Consider the following 12725-nt stretch of genomic DNA (forward strand, 5'->3'; position numbering starts at 1 on the left):
CCGGGCGCCTGATGGACTGAGCCCCACCAGGGGCCGCCGCTCCCCGGGCCCGGCAGGCTCTGGCGCACGCGCACTCTCTCTCTCTCTCTCTCTCTCTCCCGCTCTTCCCACCACAAGCACTGAGGACTGTTGACCGTCGTGGGAAGCTTCCTTCCCTGCAGCGGAGAGAACGTGGCAGTCCGGGCTCTGCCCTCACCCCTGTAGAGATGGCCCACACTCCCACCAAAACGTTGTTGCTCTTCACTTCCAGACCAGACCATCCATCGACCCTTCATTCATTCTGCCTCTTGGAACAGTTCTTTTATGCACAGTGTAGGGCAGTCTAAGTACAAACCTGAAGTCTAACTTGTCTCTGATTCCTCCTGTTGTCTATGTGTATACGCGTGAGAATAGAGGTGGGTGAGAGTGTGCGTGTGTGCGTGTGTGCAATTTTATACGTCTGTGTATTTTCTTAAGTACCTGTGCACACATAGAGTGCATTACTGCCACCTTTTTTCAATAAGCTGTTTTATCAGTTATGGCTTCTACAAGTTTGCTAATTTAGACTCCTTTATTGCCATATCTTTAAACTAACAATAGATGATTTCGGTATATATATATATTTTTTTTTGCTTATTTATAGGTGCTGTATTTTATTATCTGATTGTTAGGAAGGGATGAAAGGGGCAAATATTCTTTAGAGGGATAGACTGCCGGCAGTATTGGGTATAATTTACAAGATGTAGTTGTCATACTGTATATTACTGATTGAAAACTTTTTGACCGTATTGTGTATCATTGAAACCTTTGTCTTAGGTCAACATCTTTGGATGGCATTTTAATGGTGCATTCATTATTTCTTAAGTTTAATTAATATTACCTTTTTTTTTTTTGATGGGGGGGTGGGAGGGAGTTATAATTTTCAAGGTATGCCCCCGCTATTACACCTCAGTGTGCTTGTATTAATTAACTTGTAGGACTTTGACTGTAAGATGTGAAACCACATTTCTTGCATGATGTTTTAGAAATTACGTAGTTCATTTACAGTCCTTTAACCTGCAACTGCAGCACTTAAAGTTTTCACAAATTTAAGAGTCACTACACTAAAGACAATGCCTTTTCATGAATAAGAAGTTTTCAGAAGGCTCTAGGAGGCTGGGAGGCAGGCTATTTGCCTTTTGATGGTCGTATCATCTCTGAACTTGATACCTGGTTCAGTGAGAAGAGAATTCAAAATGGAGGAGCTTAAGGGGAAACAGATTAACATCTGGCTCGATTCAGGTGCATTAAGAAGAGCGAGTTTGCATTAGTGACCCCCCCCCCCCAGGACAGTGAGTAGCAGAGCCCCTGACAGTACTGTGGTGTCCTCTCCACGAAAACCTCGAGGGAATCGTGTCATCATGTGTGATGAATCTCTAAATATCTGATTTTTCATTGCAATGAAAAGCAGGGTGTTAACCAGAAATATTAGGGTAGTGTTTTAGTTTTCAAGGCATGACTGTTATTTACCAAGGCGTTAAATCCGAGGGAATTGAAAAAAGTATAGATTTGTCCATCCTCGTGGCCAAATAGTAACAGTCTAAAACAGCCACTTTGGCTCTTCCAAGCGATTTAGTCATTTTTGTTGGGTTTTGGTGATGGTGGTGGTGGTGGTGGTGGTGGTTTTTAAACTAGGTTTATGTTGACTTCCGCTCTACCTTTTTTGCCAGACTTACATCTGGGTGCTCGATACAATCAGTTGGTTAAAGTTTGCTTGCGGTTCTGTGTTTGTATTTTTTCTCTATTTATATATATATATATATTTTTTTTTTTTTTTATCGTGATCCCAACCCTATGATCTTTTGTGTTAAGCTTTCACTGTAACACTTCTAAGAGCTGCCACTATATAACAGAAACCTGTCAGGGGGTCGGGGGAGTGTCCCCCCTCCTCGTTGCACCTCAGTGTGAGTCTAAGGGTTGATCTTTCATCTTGATAAGCAATATTCAAGTGCCTTGAACAGCATCCTCTCCGGGGGGGCTTACCTTCAGCTGGCTGGCATTCCAAGCTGTAGCCCCCACAGGCAGCCGACCTCCTCTTTACGCTCCATCAGTTTAAAAAGCTGATTTGTACCTCTCCCCTGGGGAAAGCGGTTCCGTATAAAACACTAACACTTAATTACAAGCTCCATTATGCCATTTTAAATGGCTTCTTTTTGTTAATTGGAGGCAGTGTTCATAACTTAAGGGTTTTGCCATTACTTAGCTGGCTAAGTGGAGGTTCGGTGTAAAATCCGCGTTCGCGTTCAGCCTCTTGACCCTTGGTTCCAGCCACACTCCCTTTGTGGGATCGGAGGGGGAAGGCGTGTGGGCTCCGTCCTAGACCTGTGCCCGCTCGCCTCCACCGTCTGGCTCCCGGGCGACCGCCAGCCTTGAACTTCTGGATCAGTCGGCCTGTCCGGGATCTCTGTCCGCCAGACTGATCTTCAGAAAGGATTGCCGTAGCCATCCAGCTCAACTCGAGTATGCTCAGAGCCGACCTGCGTGAGGAACATCACAACATAAGGTGGCTCGTGGTCGGCAGACTGTCCCGGGATGCAGGCTTGGAGAAGTCTCCAGGAAATGCCAGGATCTTGACCCGTATGACCACCGTCAAACCATGGCCGCTGTGTCTGTGAGACTGACTGAGGCAAAAAGATGACGGTTGCCTCCCCGGGGCCGGTTCCCTGTGCTTCCAAAGCACAGGTGCCTCCCTGCCCGGTCTCCTCCTTTTTGGCATCTTTGTTCTTCTCCCCATTTAAAGCTCATCCCCTCCGATGTGGACGTTTGGGTCCGCTGGTTGCTGGTCCAGACCCAGAGTGCTACAGAGCTTGGGGTTGAGTGTTTGTGCTCTCTCTGGCCATGGGAGACCCTCCCCATGTACCGCCGCCCCGCCCCCCCCCCCCCCCCCCCGCACCGGCCCGGAGCCACGTCAGTCGTGCGGCTCATGAGGAAACCAAGCAGAAGGCAGGTTGTACTCTAATCCGAGGGAAAGCTCTGGTGTCGGCTCGTTGCCCTAAGATCATGCCCCAGTCGTGCCCTAAGAGGTCGGGACAAGAGTCACCGGACGGCTCAGTCCACAGGCCGGCGCCTTCCCGGCTGCAGGTGAACTGGGGGTCCTCCTGAACGCCTGCCCCCTCTGGCACGGGGATCAATGAACCCTGTTGACATTCTATGCAATGTTTCTCATTCCTCCTTAGAAAAACAAACCTCCCTGAAAGCAGAGGAGCCGGGGGGTAGGGTGTACGCACGCCCTTCTGGGATTAGCACAAAGTGAACCGGTGTTAGTGACCGACTACACCTGGAGCTGGGGGACAGCGGCCGTTGCCTTAAATGCACTCTGCCGGGCGCCTCCGGACAGGCCTGTAAAAACAAGAGTCCGCCCTTAGCCATCCCGAGCCCCCACTTTCTGAGGCCAGGAAGCCAGCCGTGCGGGGGAGATGTAGCAAGGCGAGGTTCGGGTTAGCCACGTCCCTTCCCTCCCTGGGAAGGACGGGAGGTCTGCTTCCCTCCCTGGATGTCCTCCCTCGTCAGCACACTCCTCCTCCGTCCCCTTCTACCTCACTGACCTGTGCTCCCACCCGATGCCACTCCCCACCCCAAGCCCCTCAGAACCGCGAGGCCCGAGTGGACTCCGGCGCGGGAGAGAGGGAAAGAGCCAGAGGCGCGGCATTCCTGAGTGTCTCGGCCTGGCGGGCAGGCCTCTTCCCCCTCTTCTCTTTTGTGAGCGCGACATGGACGGACAGCTGTGCTCCACGAGGCACATGGCTTTTTCTCTCGACTTCCACCTGTTCCTGACGCTCTGACAGCTGTTTCCTTTGCTGGCGGGGGCGGTCTCGGGCCTCAGAGGGCCTTGTCTTTGGCCTGCCTTTGCTTTCTGTCCGTTCCTGCTCAGCTGTTGAGCTCCATCAAAGCCGTTTTTCCCTTGCCCTGAGCTGCCCCTACATGGCCACGTGAGGACACTTCCCCAGGATCCCTACCTGGCGTTGGGGAACTCTGCCTTTATTGTCTCTGGCACAGGGAGGCTCTGATTTCAACTCCACCGCGAGACCTCCTTCGGAAGCTTCTCAAGGTCAGGAGAGGAGATGGCGTTCTCCAGTCCACAAACCCAGTCTTCAATCACGTGACTCTTCCCAACAGAACATGCCAGTTTCTATGCAGTGCAGAGGAAGGAAGAAAAACAAAAACAAAAACAAAAACAGCTCCCTGAGCCGCCGGTTAGATGTGGGTGCGCCCTCTCTGGTGGCCAGAGTATTCTCCTGCCGGAACGACTCGGGAGCCTAACTAAAGATTTGTGCCATGATCGCCTGCTTGCGCATCTGCCGGGAAAGCTCGCACTTAGAAGTCCCCCCCACCCCCGTGCTTTTTGTAGTTTCGTCTGCGCCTTGGTGGCAACAGGAGAGCCTTCGGGACCACCACCCCCACCCCTGTACCCAGGGCAGAGCTCCCACCCCAAGTGGCAAGGTGGTGGCCTGGGACTCCAACGTGATACAGTCCCATTGCCCGGAACGTTTGCTGAGAGAAGGGTCCAGTTTGACAAAAATCTTTCCATTCCCATCAGTTTCTGCCTTTTTGTAGATGAAAACCATCAGGAGAAGAAAACCAGTTCCCAGTGAAAGTTCCGAAAAGATCCAGCCTGTGAACCCTTTACAGATGTGCTGAAAAGTGGAGGCCCAAACCCAGGGGGTGAATCCGGAAGGCAGAGGAGGGGCGTGGAGAGCAGTGAGCTGGGCAGGAAATGAGCTCCGCCCGAGTTCCCTGCCCCAGCAGCCCTGGAGCCTCATCCTGCTGAGGGAAGAAGGAAAGGCAGGTTCCCCGGGCTCTCTCCTCTCAGGGGACCTGCCCCCACCTGCCCAGGCCCTGCGGCCCTTCCTCCACCTCCCCTCCAAAGATACCGTGACCACGCTGTCAGCGGTATCTCCATTCTCATTTTTGCATGAAGTGACATTTAGCTTTAACAAGACATTTCCAAAGCGCCTAGTCTCCTCCGGAATGCTAACTTGAAAAGTTGGGCATTGTAGGCGAAGAATCCTAAAAAAGGCTAGTGAGAGAAAGGCATTAGGCTATGCAGAAATGTGCACTTCCCCATCCCCCTGGTATTAACCTTTTAAAATACCTTTGAGTTGCTTTCCATGGATCATTTTCGCTTCTCCAATAATGTTAAGTGTAGTCTGTGTTACTGTCGTTTTCTGTAGTGTTTAGGCTTTCATTTCTACCACAAAATAATGCTATATGCTATGTATCAAGCTTTCTGTGATCAGAAAGGAAAGGTGCCTTATATCCCAATGTCACGGCTACATCCCTATGGAAAAAATAATCAGAAGCACAGTGTGTACGGAAGCGTTGGGACTTCCGTTGGCGAAACCAGACACCATTCAGCAAGATGCATCGAAGTGGCACGGGGCTGCTTTTGTTTGAAAGTTCCTCTCCCTTTTCATTCTCCCTTCTTTGTCTTTTTCTTTTTCTCCCCCCCCACCCCCGCCTTCCTTTTTTTTTTTTTTTTTTGTAGTTTGCTTTAAACAGAAAGCACTTAAGTAGATGACTATGTGTAAAAAGCTCTGTGCAATAGAAATCATTTTTCTTCATTTTTAAGAGGTAATGTATTGCACACCAAATGAACTCGAAGTAAGCTTTAGACCAGGACGATTCAGGTTGTGGGTGAGCATGTTCACTGTAGTTCCGTTTGTTCATGAACTGAAGGGAAAACAGGCCTCCCCAGCATCCCCCCACCCCCCCCCCATCTCAGCCTGCCTCTTACTGACCACCGAGCGAGGTGTGCAGGTGCACAGGGCCCCCCCCCCCCCGGGCACCTGCTGGAACCGCTGGCTGGGGGGGGGGGCGGGGGCGGGGGGCGGGGGGGGCGGTGTTTGTGACCCAGCAGCTCAGAACCCTCCCAAGTGTGAGACCACAGCCATCCCTTCCAGCACTTAACCTTTTCTTGTTGAGATGGATTGACTGCTACTGACCTGCCAGCGTGCGTGAGGAGAATTATAAAAGGATGTTTCCTTGAGAAGAAAAAAAAAATTATTTCTATCCTCTTCTATTTATTGTTAGGTTAATCATTTAAGTACTTATCAGGAGTGTATTGTTGTTTTGTGTTGTTGTTGTTGTTGTTGTTGTTGTTATAAATGCTTTTTGCTATCGCTCCAGTGGTTACTGTCTTCTGCCTCCTGCCCTCTCCCCCCCCCTCCGCCGCCCCCCGGTCCCCAAAAGAACCGAAGGGTCTGGGGATCTGACTGGGGGGCCAGAGGGGGCTTCTCCAGCAGAATCAGACATCTGTGTCCAGAGTAGCCACTCAAAAACTAGCGGTCTCCGCGTGTCTGACTTTTTTAAATGAGAGAGTTGAAGAAGAACACTCAGTGCAAGGAGCTGCAGAGACATAGAAAAGCAAAGTTCAGTTCCCCAAAGCCTCCTAGAGCCTCTGGTTAAGACTTCCGGGTTCATGAAGCTTCAGCGAGCCCTGGTCAGAGAGGGCGGCGCGGCAGCGGCCTGGTCGAGACTGTGGCTTCCGAGGGAGAGAGCGGTTTCTTGCAAGGCTCGCGTGGGTTGCTGTGTTCTGTTGGCTTTTCTTGTTGTTATTGTGGTTGTTTTCCTTGTACACAAAGTTGGTCAAAACCATCTTGCGTCTCGCGAAGCAACAGTGTATTCTGGTCCGGCTGTGGCTTGAGGACCCACACCAGCGAGGTGGGGGGGAACCCCTCCCCGCTTAATGCGGTGAAGCTCTGAAGCTTAGAGGGAGTAACACAGCCTAACACAGCCCGTTGCTTGCTAATCGGGTGTGAAGGTGGGGTGGGGCCCAGGAGAAGGGGGCTGCCCGCCAGGCCGAGGTCCAGATGGGGCCGCGCGGCTGACCCCCGCTCCCAGAGGGCCCCCCCCCAACTCCGACTCGCTTTCTGTGCCATGACTTCCCTTCTCTGAAATTGTCGGGGGTCCTGATTCTGTCCTCATCTCTGAAAGAAAGCCCTCCGACGAAATAACCGCCCCCATCTCCCCCACCCCGCGCCCCAGAGAGTTCTCATTTCTCTCGAATCAGTCTATGCATTTCTCTCGTGAGCCGTTTTCTGCCTCTTTCCTGGGGAAAACGGGCCTCTCCTGTCCCACCGAGACCCCTCAGAAGATGCTGTGCATTTTGGAGACGTGAGGATTCGTGCAAAACTCTACCGCGTTTGAGAACAACTCGTTAGCAAATACAAGTGGGGGGGGGAAAAAAGCAGCAGAAAAGGTGGGTTTCCCCACGTCCCTTTCCACTGAGTAAGACCTAGCTCTTTGCAATGTGCAATAACTGCTTGCCGCGAGAGCGGGCAGCACCACGCTCCTGCCCAGACTACTAACACAGCACAAGACAAGCTCGCTCGCAGAGTGGCGGACTTCTTCCGGAAAACTCTTCGTAAGCTCAGCTCCCCCCCCCCCCACCCCCACCCCCCAGTGTATCGTGGTGTCTTACATTTTAGCAGTATTTTATATTTTCTGTAACGCACTAAGTCTTAGATGTTTTTAGAGCTCGTTTGTTAATCCAATCACAGACCTTTTTTTTTTTTTTAAATCCTCACAGAGACCCGATTGACCAAAAACAAAAACAAAAAACAAACGAAAAAAAAAAAAAAAGGCGTCGTTTTTGTACAAATAGCTTTGAGAAGCCTCTGTTGTGTTGCTGTGACCCATCTCTGGTAACATTTTTTTTTTTTCTTGCTATTTGTTTTGGACATTAAGAGTCAAAAGTTGATCCAGCTGGCGTGGGGGTGGGGGAGGCACCCGTCGGCCCCTCGACGTCGTCCCTTCTGTCTTTGGTTAGCCATACGATGTCTGTTCTCAGCACTGTACAACGGTCCCTATATGATATGGAGAAGCAATATCACTGTATGAAACTCACACCATGTATTATTATTATTCACTAGCACCCTAGGTGTGATAATTGAAGTAAATATCTTTTATACAAACACAAGAATGTGTGGGTTGTGTTTATTTAAAGTGCCCCGGCCTGAGGAGAAGCAGCAAACACTGTCATTCTGTGTCCAAAGGGCACCTCGGGGACTGCCATTCCGGGGGCGCCTGGGTGGCTCAGTCGGTTGAGCGTCTGGCTCTCAATTTTGGCTCGTGATCCCAGGGTCGTGGGATCGCGCCGCGCGTTGGGCTCCTTGCTGAGTGTGGAGTCTGCTTGGGATTCTCTCTCTCTCTCTCTCTCTCTCTCTCTCTCTCTCTGCCCCTCTCCCCCGCTCATGCTCTCTCTCTGTCTCTCTAAAATGAAACAAAAAAAGTATTGCCATCCCTCCGCCTCCCAGTGTCCCCGATGGCAGGTGTCAGCAGAAACCTGGCGTGGGGCAGGATGCGCGGGGCTCTGTGCACCAGCTGGCCCCGCTCTCTGCTCTCCACCGGGTCTGCATCCGGGTCTGCGTCCCCGCTTGCTGTTGTCACCCTTGCTGTTTGAGGACCAGGAATGGTAGTCGGCAGTGCTGAGCGAGGCACTAGGCTGGTGATGGTAGCAGCCCAGTAAGTGGGGCTCAGGGGCCCCAGGGCCGCGGCCAGGTACGTCTTCAGAGCAGCCAGCACTCAGCCAGTGGCCTGGCTTTGCCTGCTCTGTGGGGATCTCTCGCCTTGTCCCTGGATCGCGACGTGAAGGATAAGCCAGGGGCACTGGTTAATGCGAGCAAGTGAGTGGGAAGAGGAAGGAGGAAATGATGTCTGTGGGTTTCTGGAATGATCGGGCTCCTGAGAAGGGGTCTCCAGCCAGCGCTCGAGGCTGGAGGCAAGAGAGCTCCGCAGAGTTGGCCGGTTTCTGATCTTGAAATCTAGAAGGTTGGAAAAGAATTGCCATTCCTCACCCATGTGTGACGGGGTGGGGGCGGGGGCGTGATTAGTTTGTTGTGCATTAATTTGTAGGTTTCGGAATGAGACGCTCCTAATGTGACACAGGAGCCTCAGCGATCCTGCCTCCAGTGGGAGGAGCCCCCCAGCACAAGACGGTCCCGCACCAAGGCCAGGCACTCCTGGCAGCGCTGAGCCTCATGTGGTCACTCAGGGACCTGAGCGCATCTAGAACTGTCCCCAAATGTCTGCCCCCACAGATGGGAGAAATGTGCCTAAAACCAACAGAGCTCTGTCCGTCTGACTTTGACAAACTTGAAGTCTGATTCAGCTAACATCATCTGCGACTTTTAGCAGATTGCTAGTTTATGTATGCCCCGTCCCCCTTCAAAGATCTGGTAACTAAATTAAAATGTAAAAGGTAAAAAAATTAAAAAAAAAAAAAAAAGAAAAAAAAAAAACCACTTGGCACAAAATCTCTTAACCCAGAAAGTCTCCCCAGGTGCTTTTAAAGGGAGATTTAATTAAGCAAAACTGCTGTTGCCCGTGGTTTGGTCGGCCTGACTCGTTTTGCAAACTGCCAGTTCCTAAGGCAGAGGAGGGACTGCGACTGGGCGGGGGGGGGGGGGGGGGGGGGGGGGCCCTACTCCCGGCTGGGCCCCCAGCCTCCCTCCTCCCCCTACAGTTAAGTGAGTCTGAGCAATGATGTGCCTTGTTTGATGCCCGGAGGAAACACGGTTGGTGATACAGGGGGTGAAGCAACGGTTGAGCCTTGGAAAACACGGAGGTTTGGGGTGCCGACCCCCCCCCCCGTGTAGCCGAAAATCTGCGCATAACTCTAGACTCCCCCAAAACATAACTACTAACGTCAACTACCGTTGACCCGAAACCTTTCCAGTAATGTAGTCGCTGAACACGTTTTGTATTTATACGTATGATACACTGTATTCTTACAATAAAGTCAGCTAGAGAAAAAAACGTTGTTAAGAAAACCCTAAGGAAGAGAAAATATGTGTGCGGTACGGTACTATTCAAAACACCCGCCGTCTAAGTGGACCCGCGCGATTCAAGCCCGCGTTGTCCAAGGGGCCGCAGGAGGTGTTAGAGTGTGCGAGCCATCCGCCGTGATCCTGTCTGCTTGTGTTTGGGGTACGACCTGCCTCCTCCGCAGCCCCAGCGTGCCGGCTCTGGGGGGGCACGCGGCTTGCTGGTCTCCGCTTGGGTGCGGCATCGGTTCCTATGAGGGGGCAGGGGTGTGGGGGGCCGAGCTGAGAGCCCAGAGGGCCCCGGAGAGCTGTTTTGATGTTGGTGGGGGGCTTCCGGTCACCAGGCCCTTGATCTGCATCTGGCCCACCCAGTGTGGGGTGAGCCAATTTAGTAGAAGCAGGAAGCAGGGTGCGTGCACGGTCTTGGGCATTCAGAACTTAGTACCTTAGTACCAGGATGTCACTAGGAAGGGCTTTTTTTTTTTTTTCCAGGAAATTGGTTTGTGGACAGGTAAAAGGCTGTTCTGTTGGGACAGTGGAACGGGGGGCGGGGAGGGGGCTCCAGGGAGTGAGGTTTGAGGACCCCACTCACCTTCCAGTGAGGCATCGGTCAAGTGGCAACGCACGGGACTCCCAGTGTCTTCTCTTACCAGCTGGCTGGTGGTGGCCTTGGGCAAGTCCCGGTCAATGCTCAGGAAACCCTTTCGCAAAGAATGAATGAGTTTTAACGTCTTTGAGATTCCATTTCTGTCTCTTTGAAGGGGATATAATAATGCCGGACTCGAAGGGCCGCTGAGTGGTGGTGGGGGCGGGGGGGGACCGAGCGATGGCACCTGTAGGCGCAGCGCCCAACCCACAGCGGGCACTCGGGACGTGGCAGTTGTAGCTGTTGATGTGGGTGTCATGTCATTGGATTTAGTGGCTGGAGAAGCTCCCTCTAGTCACAGTTGTGTCCACTTTGTGCCGGGGCGGGAGGGGCCCCTACGCAGGGCCGGGCCCTCTGGCGGGTTAACCAGAGCACCAGTGGCTGCGGCCTGACCACCGCCAGTGGTGCCCAGTGACACACGGCGGGCACACAGGTGAGGCGGCAGAGTCCCCCACACCCAGCAGCTCTCTCTCCAGTCCTTCACGGGCTTAGTCAGCAGATCGTCACTGACAACTGCCCTGTGCCGGGGACACGCTCCGGGCTAGGAGTCCGGCAGCCTCAAGTGGTTCACGGCCCAGAGGGGAGACAGAGCAGGTGCACAACCACAGCCCAGGCCCGGGCCTGTAATTGGCATTGAGGGGGCACCGGAGCACCGGCTTGGAAAAAGGCAGGAGACCTTGATGGGGAGTGGCCTTGAAACGGGAAGAGCCATCTGCAGGAGGCAGGGAGGGCACACGGGAGTGAGAGGCAGCATGTGCCCAAGTCAAAAATGGATCCGCAGTCCCAATTCAGGGCATGGCCCAGAGGATTCTGGGTGAGGCCTAGGCAGTTATCAGGTGGTGGGACCAGCAGAGACCAGCTGGCCATGCCAGGCCCTTGCTGCCTGTGTCCGGCCACCTCTGACCCAACCTGGGAGACTGTGTGGCCCCGGAAATCCCTTTGCAACTTTCCACCTAAGGGAATGGGCGCTTCCCCGCTGGGGGGGAGCAAACTCAGCCCGTCAGCTAGTAGGCATTAAGGGCTAACTGTGTGCCACTGATCTGGGCACTGCAGTGATAGCAGGGGACAAACAAGGAGCTTGCCTTTTAGTGGGGGCTGTCAGACGGTAGACATAATAAGCGAGAGAATTCCACAGTGCTTTAGACAGTGATAAGTGTTATGGGACAGAAACAAGGGAAGGAGGACAACTGGAAAATCAAGTAGAGGAGTTACAGTTTTAAATCAGGAGGTCAGGGTAGGCCTCCTTAAGAACCTAACATGTGAACAGAGTCTTGACAGAGGGGAGGGAATGAACTATGGCCGATGCCTGCGGTCAGAACATTCCAGGAAGAGGGGAAACAGTAAGTGCAAAGGTCCTGTGGTGTCAATGTGCCCGGGAGCCAGACGAGCTGGAGCACAGCCACCAAGGGAAAGAGTGGGAGGCAACCAGGTCAGAGAGATGAGGACAGGGCAGGGCAAGGAAGGCCTCGGAGGCCGTTGTAGAGTTTTGGCTATTACTCTGAGGGATGTAGGGCCCATTGGACGGTGTGAACAGAAGGTGGTCCGATCTCACTGTTTAAAAGACTCTCTGACTGCTGCTTTGTGATTGTAGGAGTGGGGGTGGAAGAAGGGAAGTCAGTGAGGAAGCTGTCACCATAATGACGAGAGCCGACGACCGGCACCTGCTGGCAGAGGCCGTGAAAAGTGATTGGAGTCTGGACGTGCTTTGATGGTAGGGCCGAAGATAGGACTTGAGACAGATTAGATGAAAGGAGTGATAGAGAAGGAGCAAGGGTGGCCCCCAGGAAATTGGGCCCGGCCACTCACGGGTGGCCTGGCCTCTGCTCCCACCGCCCCGAGGATACCACCTCCTGGGCTGTGCAAAGGGGGTCCAGCTGGGGTGAGGCAGACTTGGGGGCGGGGGGGATCGGCCTTCAGGCTGGACCTGTTTGGACTCCGCACAGTGAGCTCAGGGAGAGGAGTGGCCTGGACGACATGCTGGAGAGTTACCAGCTTTCAGAGGCACGCAAGGTGGCCAGAGGGAAGGGACGGGACAGTAGTGTGCGGGGCCAGCTCCGGGTGCCTCAGTGTTGAGAGCTGAGCAGGGAGAAGGGGCGGCACAGGTAAGGGGGGGCAGGAGGCCTGAGAAGCCAGGTGCTGGTGGGTCAGTAAGACGGGGGCTGGGGACACAGCAGCGTGTGCAACGTCCACCCTGGCGAGGACAGTTGGCATGGTGGGCATCCAAGTCAGACGGGAAAGGTTTAAGGACACTTGGGAAGTGGAGTCAAGAGGAGTGTGTGTGTGTGTGTGTGTGTGTG

The 12725-nt window shown here is 53.1% G+C and overlaps 1 protein-coding gene across 13 annotated transcripts in view; it reads left to right on the forward strand.

The window, feature by feature from the left end:
- The window catches only part of CUX1 (cut like homeobox 1), a 377843-nt gene that overhangs the window by 352562 nt on the left and 12556 nt on the right, over positions 1-12725 (forward strand). For 9 of the 13 annotated variants that reach the window (XM_058711654.1, XM_058711653.1, XM_058711661.1 and 6 more), the window contains one exon: positions 7547-7939. The exons of the other annotated variants lie outside the window; for them this stretch is intronic. The gene's annotated coding sequence lies outside the window, so the exon portion shown is untranslated. Of the gene's footprint in view, positions 1-7546; positions 7940-12725 lie in introns of those variants that run through there. 13 annotated transcript variants of the gene reach the window in all.

This window comes from Neofelis nebulosa, chromosome 18 (genome assembly GCF_028018385.1).
Source record: "Neofelis nebulosa isolate mNeoNeb1 chromosome 18, mNeoNeb1.pri, whole genome shotgun sequence".
NCBI classification, from domain to species: domain Eukaryota; kingdom Metazoa; phylum Chordata; class Mammalia; order Carnivora; family Felidae; genus Neofelis; species Neofelis nebulosa.